We start from the raw sequence: 13,192 nt of genomic DNA, 5'->3' as shown, positions 1-13,192 counted from the left end.
TAATGCTTTGATACTATTTTTCTATGGACTAGAGTTATTGCTTAATATGGTAAAAAACCACAATAACCTTCCTGGGGTTTTTGGAGAATTTCACTGTGTTTTCAGATCACCTTATCCCTTCCAGTTCTTCAGTGAATTGTTCAAATAAGGGCTTGGAGAACTGACAGTCCCAAAGAGTTTGTATGGGGCTGGAGGAGCAGAGACGCTGGCTGCTATCCAGCATTTCAGAAATCAGAATGAGAATTACCACATGCCATTTTGGTACACACTGTGGGGGACCACAGATCATTTTCTCCATCAGTCCCCAGTCTTTACTGGGGAAAACGATGCTGCAGCCAAATTCCCCAAGCCCTGCTCATCCACTAGAGAGGGATGCAGGGAGAGAAGGTACGCATTGTGCAGCACGAAAAATGGAACTGCTTTGAGCCGCGGGCCAACGCACTGACACCGAGAGCTGGCAGCAAATATGTCAGAGGGATCACGAAGTTGGCATGGGAGGGTTTCAGCTAATACAAGAGATTATTTTCAGGGCCTCACAGCGTGCCAAGCACAACACAAAGCTGGCCTCAGAGAGAGAGCACTCCTGCTGGAGCCCTGGGAGGCGGCAGCGGAGCGGAGCAGGCGCTCGGGGACGAACCTGGCCCAGGGTTTTATCTGGGACAGCACTGGGGCTCAGCAGGGAACAGCTACTTCTTGGCTGTGTGTCACTGCTGTGTGTCCAAGGCAGTGTCTATTTGCAGTGCCTCTGGGATGGGTCACTTTCCTGAGCTTTCTTCTTCCCTTCACTCGGCGCTAAGAGAGGGAGCCAGTGCATCCCTTCGGCTGCTCAAGTGGATTTCAGATTTGAAAGCCATCATTTTTATCAACATCAAGGACATCCCCCTGTTTAATCCTTACCTGCCTTTCTACCCAAAGCAGCCCCAAAGGCAAGAAAGCATTCATTAAAGTCATAGTGTCACTTTAAAGGTGATAGATAGCTTCAGTGGGAAGAAGTATCCTGAGGAATGAAAAATTAATTTCATGCTATTTTTCTGTGCACTTCTCACGATATCTCCTTGACATTTTGGTTGTGCTGACGGTGCTGCATATTGAAGGTAGGGTTCTGAGGAAGAGATATTTACTCAGTCTGGATGGACAGAAATTTTCCTTCTTTTAAAAGCTGTTATGTCAAACTTTTCTGGTATGAAATGGCCTCACCCTGATCAGTTCTGCTGGTGTGTGTTAGAGAGCTTTTGCATAAGCATGGGGAGCAGAGAGAGACTGAAAATTGTGCATCCTTCTTCCCCCAAGACTTTGTACTAACCTGTTTTTAATTTGTATGTTGGCTTCACCTTGCACAAATCCACATTGGACACATTGTCCCAGCCGTGTCCAACCAACCCCACCTTTCCAATACAACTTTGAACAAAAGAGAGGAAATGAAGACCTGGGAATTTCCATGTTTTCATGGCTGATTTCTTGTTTGCATGTTACACAATTAACTCCCAAGGAAAGATGAAAATCTTACTTGAATGTGAAATGAGAGTACTGAGCTGCAGGACACCTGGAAATCAAATCAGTAATTACTAACACAGAGGTAGATTGTAAACTCCCTGCTGGAATTCACCCACATCTTCATTCAACAGCAACAATGAAGGGATGGCAGTGGGGATCAGAATCAAATATTTAGATCACAACCTGTTGCTTGCTTATTACTCTGCCAAATGCAGCCCATCAGCATGCTTAATTCAGAGTGAAAAATCGAGCAGAAAATGGGAAAAAATAGGGAGAGGATTTGAGTGGCTCCACCAGGGCTCAGCAGCAGCTACTGCAAAGGCCTTGTGCATATTGAAGGGAGTCAGAGCATCACCTGCAGTGGTTCCCCCTTTGTACCAGGAGGCTGCACATGCGTGGTGGAGAACAAGCTCTGCTCAGTCTGCTGACCTCCCCACCCTTGGTGAGGGCCACCCTGGTCCCCCTGCTGTCCGTGGAGTCAAGGAGGTGCCTGCAGCACTCCTGAGACAAACTTGGGCATGGGATAAACACACAGAGCTGACCTGCTCCAGGTTAACCCACTACGTGCGCCAAAAGTTGTGAGTTCAAAAGGAGTGACAGAGCTGCGCAGAGGCATCCATGAGTACCCTGAGCATCACCCAGTGAACACTGGCTGCCACTCCTGCTGCCAAAAATGGTGATTTGTTTAGAAATGCTGAGCCCCTGCTAATAGAAACCCAAAAACTTGGTCATTTGTTTTAAAATGGCAAAAGCCAGCTCATGACAGTTTCTCACAGAAGGACAGAGCAGTTCGGATTGAAGGGACATCAGGAGATTTCTGGTCCAGCCTCCTGCTCAGAGCAGGAAAAACACTAAATTCAGCTCAGATTGCCCAAGGCTTTGTCCAGCCCAACACTCCAAATGCTCTCTGTGAAAATCCTGATATGGACAGGAGTTATGGTGAATCATTATCTTTTTTATTTTGTAACTCTTTTGTTAGTTGGAATCTTCCCTCCTTCAATTTATCACCGTTATCGCTCATGCTCCCCCACTAACCTCTCTCTCACTTAGGGCTGATTTTCTTGCATATATATTTTAAGTGAGAGAAGTTTTCAGTAAAGGGAGTCACTCAGTATGCCTCAGTAATTCTAAGTGCATTTCACGGAAGCAAAAATACAACTTTCAGGCAGAGGTATTGGTTATGCAGCCAATTAATTTACAGTGGCATTATGGGGGAGTGTGGTCCCAGGAATCCAAAGAAATTCTCTGTGTTCTGCTCTATATCAAGAATATACAAACCCTTTAAATGTCTAACATTTAAAAATATATATAACTTCCAACATGCAAAAGTAGAAAATGTTCACAGGCTTTGATGCTGGCACTTCACATTGCCATGTTTGGGGGATTTTTGCCATAATAAAATCAGTTCTGCTAATCACTGTTCCCAATACGGAACTTTCTTCATTTGAGCTGCAGTTCAGAGGAAAAGAGCCCTTGGTTTAATTCCTGTCCCAAAATACCTGTGCCTGAATTCAGAGATGAACTTCACACCTTTTTGCTGAAAGGGGAGTTCAGTTCCCTCATGCTCACTGGATCCAGACCTGATGTCACATCAGTCTTGGCAATCTGAAGAATAAAACAGTGACTTTCAACCCAAAAACCACCTGTATGTTAAATTATTTCTTAAAAAAACAAATCTGGAGCAGGTATCTGCAAGGCTATGGAAATCAGCAGAGCCTGGCCTCTCTGCTTCTCTGGAACAGCTGGCATTCCAGGAAAGATGCCAGCAGAGGACTCTGGGGTGATTCCTGCCAAGCTGAGTTTTTAATTTGAGTAGTTACACGACTGAATGCAATGTAAATCTTTACGGTTCAAAAAATGAGTAAAGAAAACTAAATTTTACCAAAATCCACAAGATTTATATGGGGTGCTTTGGCTCCCACTTCCCCTTGCTTGAACACGTTCAAGCCAAGCTGCAGGGCAGCAGAAGCAAATTGAAAAGGTAGGTATTTTACCCTTAAGAGTATTAACAGGGACTGATAATGTTCCCACATCATTTGTGGCCAGGATAAAATCCTGGGACTCTGCTTTCCCAGGTGAGAAGTCCTGAGAAACTGGAGTGAGGGCTGTGGAAAGGGATGGGGCCTTCCAGCTCAGCAGCCACAATGGGTTATTCCTTAGAAAGAAAGACATTGACAACATGAATGTCAATGATGAAATGAAAGACATTTTGACAACAGGGACCTGCCCAAGTTTCTCATCACCTCTGTTTCATGCTTTCCTCAGGGTCCTTTCACTCCATGATGCTGATCCCTGCCAGTGCCCAGGATGCCTTGTGCCTGTTTGGGGTGTGCTCTGAGCTGCACACCTGCTGTCAGAGGATGGTGCCCACCTTTCCCTGCAGGAAGCACTGCCAGTTCTCCTCCAGGGCCAGCAGAATCCCAGGCACAGCTATTTTAATGAGCAGGAGTCAGGCTCTCCTCCAACCCAGGCTGTCTCCTCCAGGACTCCTCAAAGGCTCCCACTTTGCATCTGAATTGCACTGGCTTTTAATGCATCCAGCAGATTTACACCTGCTCGTGAAGCCAGCCAGGAACATTCTGAAAGTACCTGGCCTGTAATTTTGGCCACTCTTTGCCCGCTGTGCGTTTCCCTGGTACATAGAATGAACTCATTCACTTCAGCTGTTTGGACACACACCTCTATTTTCCAAAACTGCCTGGTCTATTTTAGCGCAGCTTTCAAGAACATCCCTGAGCACAGAGAGTCATTGAGAGCGCAGCACCTGACACCCAGCTGCATTGCTCCAAAACTGATTTGCAGCACGGGGATTTGTGGGAAAAGGGATTTGACATGCCTCCTCTTCCAGTATAAATGACAGTGCAAAGCTGGTCTGCTTTCTGGTTTGTTTGCCTCACACATTTTACATGGCACGTGCCCCTGCAGGAATTGATTCAAGCACACCAACAATTACAGCATGGACAGAGATGTTGTGGCTTGCTGCCTTCAGCCAGGCTTTGGGGGAGCTCCAGGGATAACAGCGCCACACATTTGACGTGTCTAGAAGTCACTGGCCTCCAGGATGGATTTACCCAGGTGAAAAGTGGCTTCAGCCCCCTCTCCTCTCCCCAGCAGCCCAGAACTGCCCACACATTCAGCTAGGTCAGGAACAATCCTTGTCCCAGGGGCACAGCATTAATTAATTTGCCTGGACAATGGCATTTTGGAGATGCTGCACTCTGTCTAATTGTCAGGGGCTGTAATAGGTCCCAAGTGCATCTTATTCACTACAAGAGCAATGCTGCACAGGCAAAACCATCTCTGAGCTCTCAGATTGCTGCATTATTACTGTGGCAAAATCTTGTGTGATGGCAGGAGCCCTTAGAAAGCATCAGCTGGATCAGCCCTCAGATATCAAAGCTTTGCTCTGGTTGCTGCAATGTGCAAAGCTTTCTGCTGCAGCATCTCTGAGTTAACCTCTGCCTTACATTAAAGGTGGCAGCAGAAATGTCAAGGCCCTGATGGTGAAAGGGAATTTTTGATAAACTCATCACCGTGTGTCCAGAAATACTCCAAGCAGGATCCTGATGCTCAGGAAAATCTGAGGATGGAGATGTGATACAGATTCTTTCTGGGGCTGTTCCTCCAGCTCAGCCTGCATTATAATTTCAGAGACTGTCTGAAAGAGACTGGAGAGTACACACCCCGAGCAAAACTGAAATTCAGAAGATAAGAAAGAGGGGGATGCAGGTCAGTGTTCCTTTGGGGAGCAGGCAGAAAGGAGCAGGCACCACCTGCTGCAGCTGCTTTGAGACAAGGGCTTGTCTCTCCACACAAAAATCCATCTCTCAGATCTCTTGGAGCACCACTCTCACCTTTTCAGTGCTGCAGCCACCCAGCTCACACTCTGTCCATGTCTCTGTGCAGAAAGGTACAAAACACAATAACCCCAAAAGCACAGTGGAAACTGCCAGGGCAAACCAGCAGGGAGTGTCTGCTGTAGGATGGGAAGGATGAAAATGTGGGGAAAAGGGAACGGCAGTGGCATATGGAGAGCTGTGACAGGGTGGGAAATGGGGCTTGGGGAAGGCTGCTCAAGTAGCAGGGGGTGGAAGGGTGTGCAGGGGGAGGTGTTTTAGGGCCTGCAAGAGAAGGGACATGGATGGAGCAACAGCAATGAAAAATGTCACCTGAGCCCTTCTGCAGGAGCCAAGAACCAGAGCAAAGCCCAGAGCAGCACCTGAGCTTGCCTGGAGGTGGTGACGCCCCCTCCATCAGTCAGGCTGATTTGCCACATACAGGCAATTCCCTGTGTGCTCCAAAGGACTTTGGTGACACTGGTGACATTGTGCAGCCTGAGGGAGCTGTGCAGGTGTCCCTTCAGTCCTCACCCAAACGTGTCCCACTCCTCACAGCTGCCTTAGCTGGGCACCTGTGCTGAGCTCCCTTGGATGTCTGACATCCCTGGTCCCCAGCCCACTGTCCCCACCCACCCAACTCATCCCACTGCTCCTGTGGAGAGCAAGCCATGGGGTTCTGTACAAAAGAAACCCCTAGAGAAGCAGAGGTGTGGGGCTGGAGTCTTAGATGCAATGTAGAGATACGAAATAAAAAAATAAAGCAAAGTCTGCAGTGCTGTCTCCATTCTTTCTGCCGTTCTCATTTCCTGTTGCTATGCCATTCCCCAGGCAAGCACAAAAGGAACAGCTTCCTCAGCCACAAAAAATGAGATTATTCAAAGAGCCCCTCTGTCTTCTCATATTTATTGTGATAGGCAGTGTTGGAAGTGTTTGACAACAACTCAATTATTCGCAATGAATAGAGGCAGGATAGGCAGGCAATTATCCACTTTACCCATGTGAGAGACACCCATATTCAAAATCCACATTCAGAGAGATTCACATAATTTCCAAAGCCTTTTGCATATTTTTAATTACCAGCTTCCATTTAGCCGGATGGTTATGACTCCAATCAGTGTTCTTTGGAAGGGCTGAGCACTTGGGCTGGAGCCAGGCTTGCTTTGTCTCCTTCACATCAGCACTCTAATGTGAGCATTTTGGGCTAGATTTCGAGAAGCAGCCTCCAGAATGGTGCACATCAATAGAAAGACATGATTAAAAATTTGAATCAAAGTGCAAGAAATGAGAAGCGTTTCCATAAATACAGATTTCAACAAGGTGAAAAGATTGTATCCAAAAAGATCAAATTATATGGAAAATTTCTATCAGATGAGATTTTCATGAATATTTAGATTTTTTTCAGAGCTTAATTTCTAATCCAATATTTTAATGTAAATGCTTTACTTAATATTTGGAATATTTCTCTTCATATTTTGATAAACCTGAACTTTTCTTTCTGAAGGAAATATTTCTATGGGTTTGGTTATATTTACAGAGTGGGAGCATTTCACAACTACTGAAAATCTAGATTCTATCCCTTTGGAGTACACATATGTCATTCTGTATTATTTGCTCCCAAACATGATGGCAGCCAAAAAAAAAGGTGAAATACAGCCTAGGCCATGGGACTGTTCACTTTTAAGATTTGAAATTGGACTTTTGCATTCACTGTTGTGTGTCTTACCAGAGTATTCTGGCTAGAGGAATCCATATTTCCCTGAGTGAAGTTTTCCAAGCTTCACAGCATCAGGATTATTCTTAACTCTTCAGCTGCTGGAAGCATGGAACTAGATAGGATTCACACTTCTTAAATCATTGAATTAAGCATCATTAAACTATTATTTAAGTGCCCTTGTACCTTCACTCATCATTTTTAAGGTACAACTTTTCAATGCCAGTGCCATTATTTGAATAGAGTTATTCCTGAGGAATAACAAGGATCTGTGGCATTTTTCACAGTTTTTTTAAGTTTCTCCTGTACCCAGTTCAAACTCAGAGCACTTCCAAGTGCTCACAGATCCCAGAGCAGCCAGGCCTCCAGCACACAGGCTGGGCCTGGATGCACCAATCCAGCTGGGAAGATTGGGAAAAAGGAGAAAAAGGACCAAGAGCAAAGACTTCCCATGGCTGCCTCTCCAGAATAAGATTTGAGGTTCTACACAAACTGATCAATTCAGGGAACTCTCAGTTTCCATCCTCCTCCTCCTCTTCAATTTTATTTCACGCACCTTATCAATAGTCCTCAAAAGGCTGACCGTGAGCTGGACAAAGAGTTCACCATGCCTGGACCTCACCAAGGTCCCAGAACAAGGACATCTCCCACATTCTTGTAGGATCCCCCATATTTCCCATCACCACCGCTTGTCCAAGGTGCAAACCCCAATGCCTGGCTGGGCTGAGCTGCAGCCAGGACTGCTGCAGAAATTGGGAGCCTGGAGTAAAACTATGCAAGACAATGCCAGTAAATAAAAAATGAGCAGAATTGCTCCAAATTCTTCTTTTTCATTCCTACAGCAATATGTCCTTAAGGACACATCTGCTGTCAAATGTGACATTGCCTTGTCTGTGTGGCACCACGTTGTGATTTCCCTGTGTGTGCTTCAGGTTCTGCAGCACTACAGCTCTTTAAGGCAATAGAGGCAAAGCTCCCTTGAGCCAACAAGCCTCAGATCAGCTCTTAAAAGTTTCAGGGCTGTGACCATTATTTAATTTTTATATTTTCCTTCTCGTTCTCCCAGAACGTCAATAAGAAAACTTGTTCAGGAAAATCGGGGTCTGTATTTGCATATTTATGCAGTAACATTAAGGGGAAGGTTGGCTCATGTTTTACAGTGTGTTTGTTTTCATTGTGCAGATTTCATCTGCTCAGGGGGATCAGCTATTTGACCTATATTAATATTTAATGGTACAAATACTTAAAATAAAAGTCCAGGCACAGCCAAGGCTTTTGGCAACTCTGCTTTAAACAGCCACCCTTCGTTAAAATCTGGCTCTGCTTGAAAGGTTTTGATTTCTTGCAGGGATTGAAAAAAGGAGCAGCACTTTTGATGGCTGTTTCATGACTGTTGGAATATTTTCTTGCTTAATATTGTTGTACATCAAGTCTGCATTGTAAAGGACTTTTGTACAGTTCCTTATTTACTGACCAGAGGAGATCTGCAGAAAAATGAAAGAGAAAAATCTCAGCTGGAATAATAAAATCGATCATTGTATCAAAGCAATGTCTGTTTTTGCTTTGCAGTCAGGCTAGACCAGTTTTCAGCATGGGCACTTACTGACAATGCAATAAAATGTTACTTCTCTCTTTCTTCTTTCCCCAAACTAGTATCTTCTTAAGATTTTCAGTAAAGACTGTAAAAAAAATATTATTCAATTCTGTCCTCTTCCAAAACAAGATTCTTCTGTGTTACCATAATCTCAACTTGAAGCAAAAAGCAATCTCTTCTGGCATGCCTGTAAAAAAAATTAACCTATGAAAAGGATAGGAGACTCCTGGTGTTATTATAAATTATCTGTATAGTACAGTCCAAATTACAGTTTTTTGTGGGGTTTGTTTTTGGTTTGGTTTTGGTTTGGTTTTGGGGGTGGTTTTTTGTTGTTTTTTTGGTTTTTTGTTTTGGTTTTTATTGCTATAAAACAGCATAAAAGCAAGTGAATGGCTCACTCTGGATCAACCAGCTGCTTCTCAGTACCTCTCTCAGTAATCCAGCATATCTCAGCTTGCCTTTCCCTCCACGCACAGGGAAGAATATCCCTGTGTCTACCTTTCATGAACAAAATGCACACTTTTGCCTCAGGCTAGGGATGTGTCGAGAAGCAGAGGAAAAAACATAAACCAAGCCTCTCAAGAAAGAAAAACAATCTTTAGAAACACACTCAGAGTCACTGCATAAGAATCCTGAAAGCTGACGACATAAAGAAAGGAAAAAAGCCAAACCCAGAGCAAATGTGCAATCAACTTGGATATGATGCAGTTAAAAAGCAGACAAAGGCTTTATACAAACTAATGAATTGATTTAAGGCTCCACTGGGTGATATACAATGACACATTATTTATGTAACCTGTAGTTTACTGTTCACATAGTAATTTCCACCTCCCGCCCTGTCAAATGGAAGAAACTTTTTCACCTTAAATCTTAGATGATGATGAGACCAAATAGCAGGAGAGGATGTATAAATGAAAGTAATTTAGTGAAGAAGGCTTGACTGACATGAAAACATAATAAAAGTTATGATAATGTTAGGGATATCAAAGTGAAAGCCAGGTGGGCAGACGAGAATAGGCAAGTTCCCAAGTCAATCTGAAAGGAGCTCTTCAACACTGGGGAAAATCCAGCCATTTATTTTCCAGCTTATCACTCCATGGGTCAAAAACTATGTATTAAATTTGGAGCACAAAGACCTGCCTTGTCTAACAATTGTACTTATTGTAGAGACGGGCAGGGAGGAGGGGGAAGAAGATTTTCAAAAGCTCAACACATACTTTAGAGAAGATGATTTGGGGTTTTCTCTCTGAAAAGAAAACCAGCTGAATCTCACCTCTCCTGCTTTTCAGGAAGTTGTATATTTAAATGCCTTTTTCCAGTGTTTGTGGATATTTCTTGTTGGATTTCTAATATTTCTCAGTAGTCACAATCTCTGCTGAGGAAACAGCCTGGCTCCCTGAAAGTGTTCCACTCATGGGACTGCTAGACCTGGATTGTCAGAATAACTGAAGACATGAAGCTCTGAAAATTATCTGAAGCTGTGAAAATTATCTCTGAAGTTATCAGTCTGCCTACCCAGCACTCGGAGAGGGCACAGCTTAGCCCAGCAGCCCGGTCTGTGTTCAGCTGCAGAGATGCCGTTTGGATAAGGCCCTTGCTGACAGTGAGTGACTAAAATCCAGCAGATCAGCTCCCAAAATCAGGATGCTGCCAGCCTGCAGAGGGTCAGGCTCTCTGTATGAGTGATGGGTGCCAGGAGCAGAAGGCTGACAGGTCGGGGTGCCAGTGCTGTTCCCTGAGGATTCCCTCACAGCCCAACGAGAACTGAGCTCCACAGGGACCACCAGCAGCTGCCAACCCACAGAGATTTGGCTGCTGGCTTTGTAAAGCACTGACACACAGTTATACATAGAAGGGTCTTGCTCTTTCTCAGATGGGCTTGGCAGATGTTTAGGCATTTTAAAAATAATAACAGAAAGTAAGCAAACAGTCCAAAAATCCTTGGGCACTTCAGTTGTTTGGAGGATTCTGCACTTCATTAACATTCCTTGTCCTTCCTGTTGGATTCATTGATTGTTCTGTCTGGTTTCTGCCCTGCAGAAAGATAAAAAAACCCAGGCTGTGAAGAGGGGTGTTTGCTTGACTCTCTCTCCATTTTAAGTCTCTATCTCCCCAGACAAAAACCAGAAAACCCCGAGGAAAATGAAATAAATAATGTCCCTGCTGAGAACTAAGTAAATAACAGCCCCAGTGATTAACTCCTCTCCTTGAAAGCACAGTCAGGTGCTCTGAGCACTGAACCAAGCCCTTCCATCTTATCCCTGCCAAGCTGGAAGCACAAAGGGGATTTATTTCATACTTAGGGAGGAAAAAATTGTTCAAGACATTGTTCTCTGGGACAGAAAGGGCATGGAGGTTTCTATTCTAAAGCTGCTATTTTTGGGAGCAGTCCAGTGAGTCAGAGGAGAGCCCCTCTGTGAGCTGACACGGAGGAAATCCCTGCTCTGAGTGCTGCTTCCGAGCTGCTCCAGCTCTGAGAACAATGTAGAAACCAGGGATGGATGGACGGATGGATGGATGGATGGATGGATGGATGGATGGATGGATGGATGGATGGATGGATGGATGGAGGGATGGATGGATGGAGGGATGGATGGATGGATGAGGGATGGATGGATGGATGGATGGATGGATGGATGGATGGATGGATGGATGGATGGATGGATGGATGGATGGATGGATGGATGGATGATGGATGGACGGACGGACAGCAGGGCAGTGCAGCTGATGGAGCAGCAAGGCATATGGCAGGACCAGAGGGGGCATCACCCTGTGAATCATCTGACACTGCCACCAAAGTGTAAATCCACCAGGTTTCCTTCCGGGTACCAGTAAGAAGGGGAAATATCATCATGACAGAGAGGTTTCACTTTCCAGCATCCACTTCCTCAAGAGGGTACTGGGTAGCTAAAGATAAGGCCAAGTTTGCCAACAGGTTGGCAGCATTCACAGTCTCTAGCTTTGGACATCTAATTTTGTCTCTCAGACTGAGCTCTGTAAGCAACCCTTTCTGAGGATGTCCATTTAGGTATTCTGAATTGCCCCCAAAAAATGCTATTACCTGATGAACAGACCTGTGACTATATTCACATTTATTTATACCAGCTTCTTCAGTCTTATTTTGAATATTTTCAATGCCTTCTGGCTCCTGGGCAATATTCTCTGTTGTGCTGATGAATGGGTCCATTTTCTCATTTGTTTATTCATTTTCAGCACCTCAACCAGCTGATCTTCATCTTGACTTAAGAAACACAAGCTCTGGGGACCAGACTGGTCTGTGGACCAGCAGGTTCTGACACCACTGGCTTCTCATCCACAGCTTAATGAGGCTGAGATCAATCAGTAATTCACAAACCTCTTTATGGGCTGAGAAAAAGAGCCATGGTACATAAACACCAGCAATTCCCCAGTCCCATGAAAGAAGGCACAAACACAACTCTTTCTGATGTTTCTGCTCTGTGTTTGTCAATACAAACTATCAGACCAATATCCATGGAAAGCAGAGGCAGCAAAAATAGAAGTGATTCATTTTCAGATGCAAATAAATATTTTTAGGGGAATAAAACCTCCAACATTATATGTCCATCCAGCTCAGCTTGAATCCATAAAATCAAAATGACATTATGGGAATGTTGAGGGGAAATAGCACAAGGTAAAAAAGAGATACTTTGTTGAGGCTATTTAATTGACAAGCAGGTTTCACCTGCATCCTTATAGCTAAAATGAGTTTATTCTTGCTTTTTCACCAACTGATGGAGCTCTTTACTGAGCAGTGTCTAGCAGGGATCAAGGTGATACTGCACCTCTTTAGAGAGGCAGCCCTCTCCAAGGATCTGTTAGTGTTATGACTTGCCAATGATGTATTGCTCTAAAAATGGTGTCTTCTACAAAAGAACAGGTCCTGGAGCAGATTTACCCCTAATTACAGGAAGGAAGGAACAGGAGAGGTATGCAGATACCAGCAGATTCATCTTGCCAAAATAGAAAGTGTGTTGCTGCAAGCTGGAGAATTTAAATGGTGATACTTTGGGAAGAGTCCCATGCTAAACAAATACCTCCTCTGCAATAATCAGGAATTAGGCTGGAAAAATGCAGATATCCGAAACCATAATGTATGTGGTTTTTTAGATAAGACATTTACTTCCAGCCAGAGAGAGACTCAAAATACCTTTTTACTTCATCTTCTAATATAGCACAGCGTCTCACATTGAATCCATGACTCAGTATCATACAATCACATCCTGGTTTTATTAGCTAATTAGTCCTAAGGAGCAACTGGAGAAGTCCCACTACCCTCTGGTACTTCTCAGGTTTCCTGCATTTGTCACCTGAAGATGATTATTTGCCATCCTGTGCTGCTGCTAATTCTCATTATTTTTTATGCCAGACATTTGCATTAGGTTGCTATGTCAGGTTAATAATCATGGTGTCCCCATGCAGTGATACACAAGGGTGCACAGCTGAGAGGGGTTTATGCCTTTTCTCCATTTCACAGCATAAGATTCATAAAATGGTTGAAATCATTCTACATCCTTAGAAAAGACATTTAAATTA

General features: G+C 44.2%; 1 protein-coding gene across 2 annotated transcripts in view; it reads right to left on the bottom strand.

Annotated features, from left to right (window-relative positions):
• Positions 1–8,937: 8,937 nt before the first annotated feature.
• The window catches only part of PDGFA (platelet derived growth factor subunit A), an 86,496-nt gene continuing 82,241 nt past the window's right edge, over positions 8,938–13,192 (bottom strand). For both annotated transcript variants that reach the window (XR_010030015.1, XM_063171836.1), the window contains one exon: positions 8,938–10,672. The gene's annotated coding sequence lies outside the window, so the exon portion shown is untranslated. The remainder of the gene's footprint in view (positions 10,673–13,192) is intronic.

The sequence above is a fragment of the Melospiza melodia genome, chromosome 18 (genome assembly GCF_035770615.1).
Source record: "Melospiza melodia melodia isolate bMelMel2 chromosome 18, bMelMel2.pri, whole genome shotgun sequence".
In the NCBI taxonomy this organism is placed as follows: Eukaryota; Metazoa; Chordata; class Aves; order Passeriformes; family Passerellidae; genus Melospiza; species Melospiza melodia.
The sequence above is the reverse complement of the archived record's forward strand: the minus strand, read 5'-3'. Positions and strand labels throughout refer to the sequence as shown.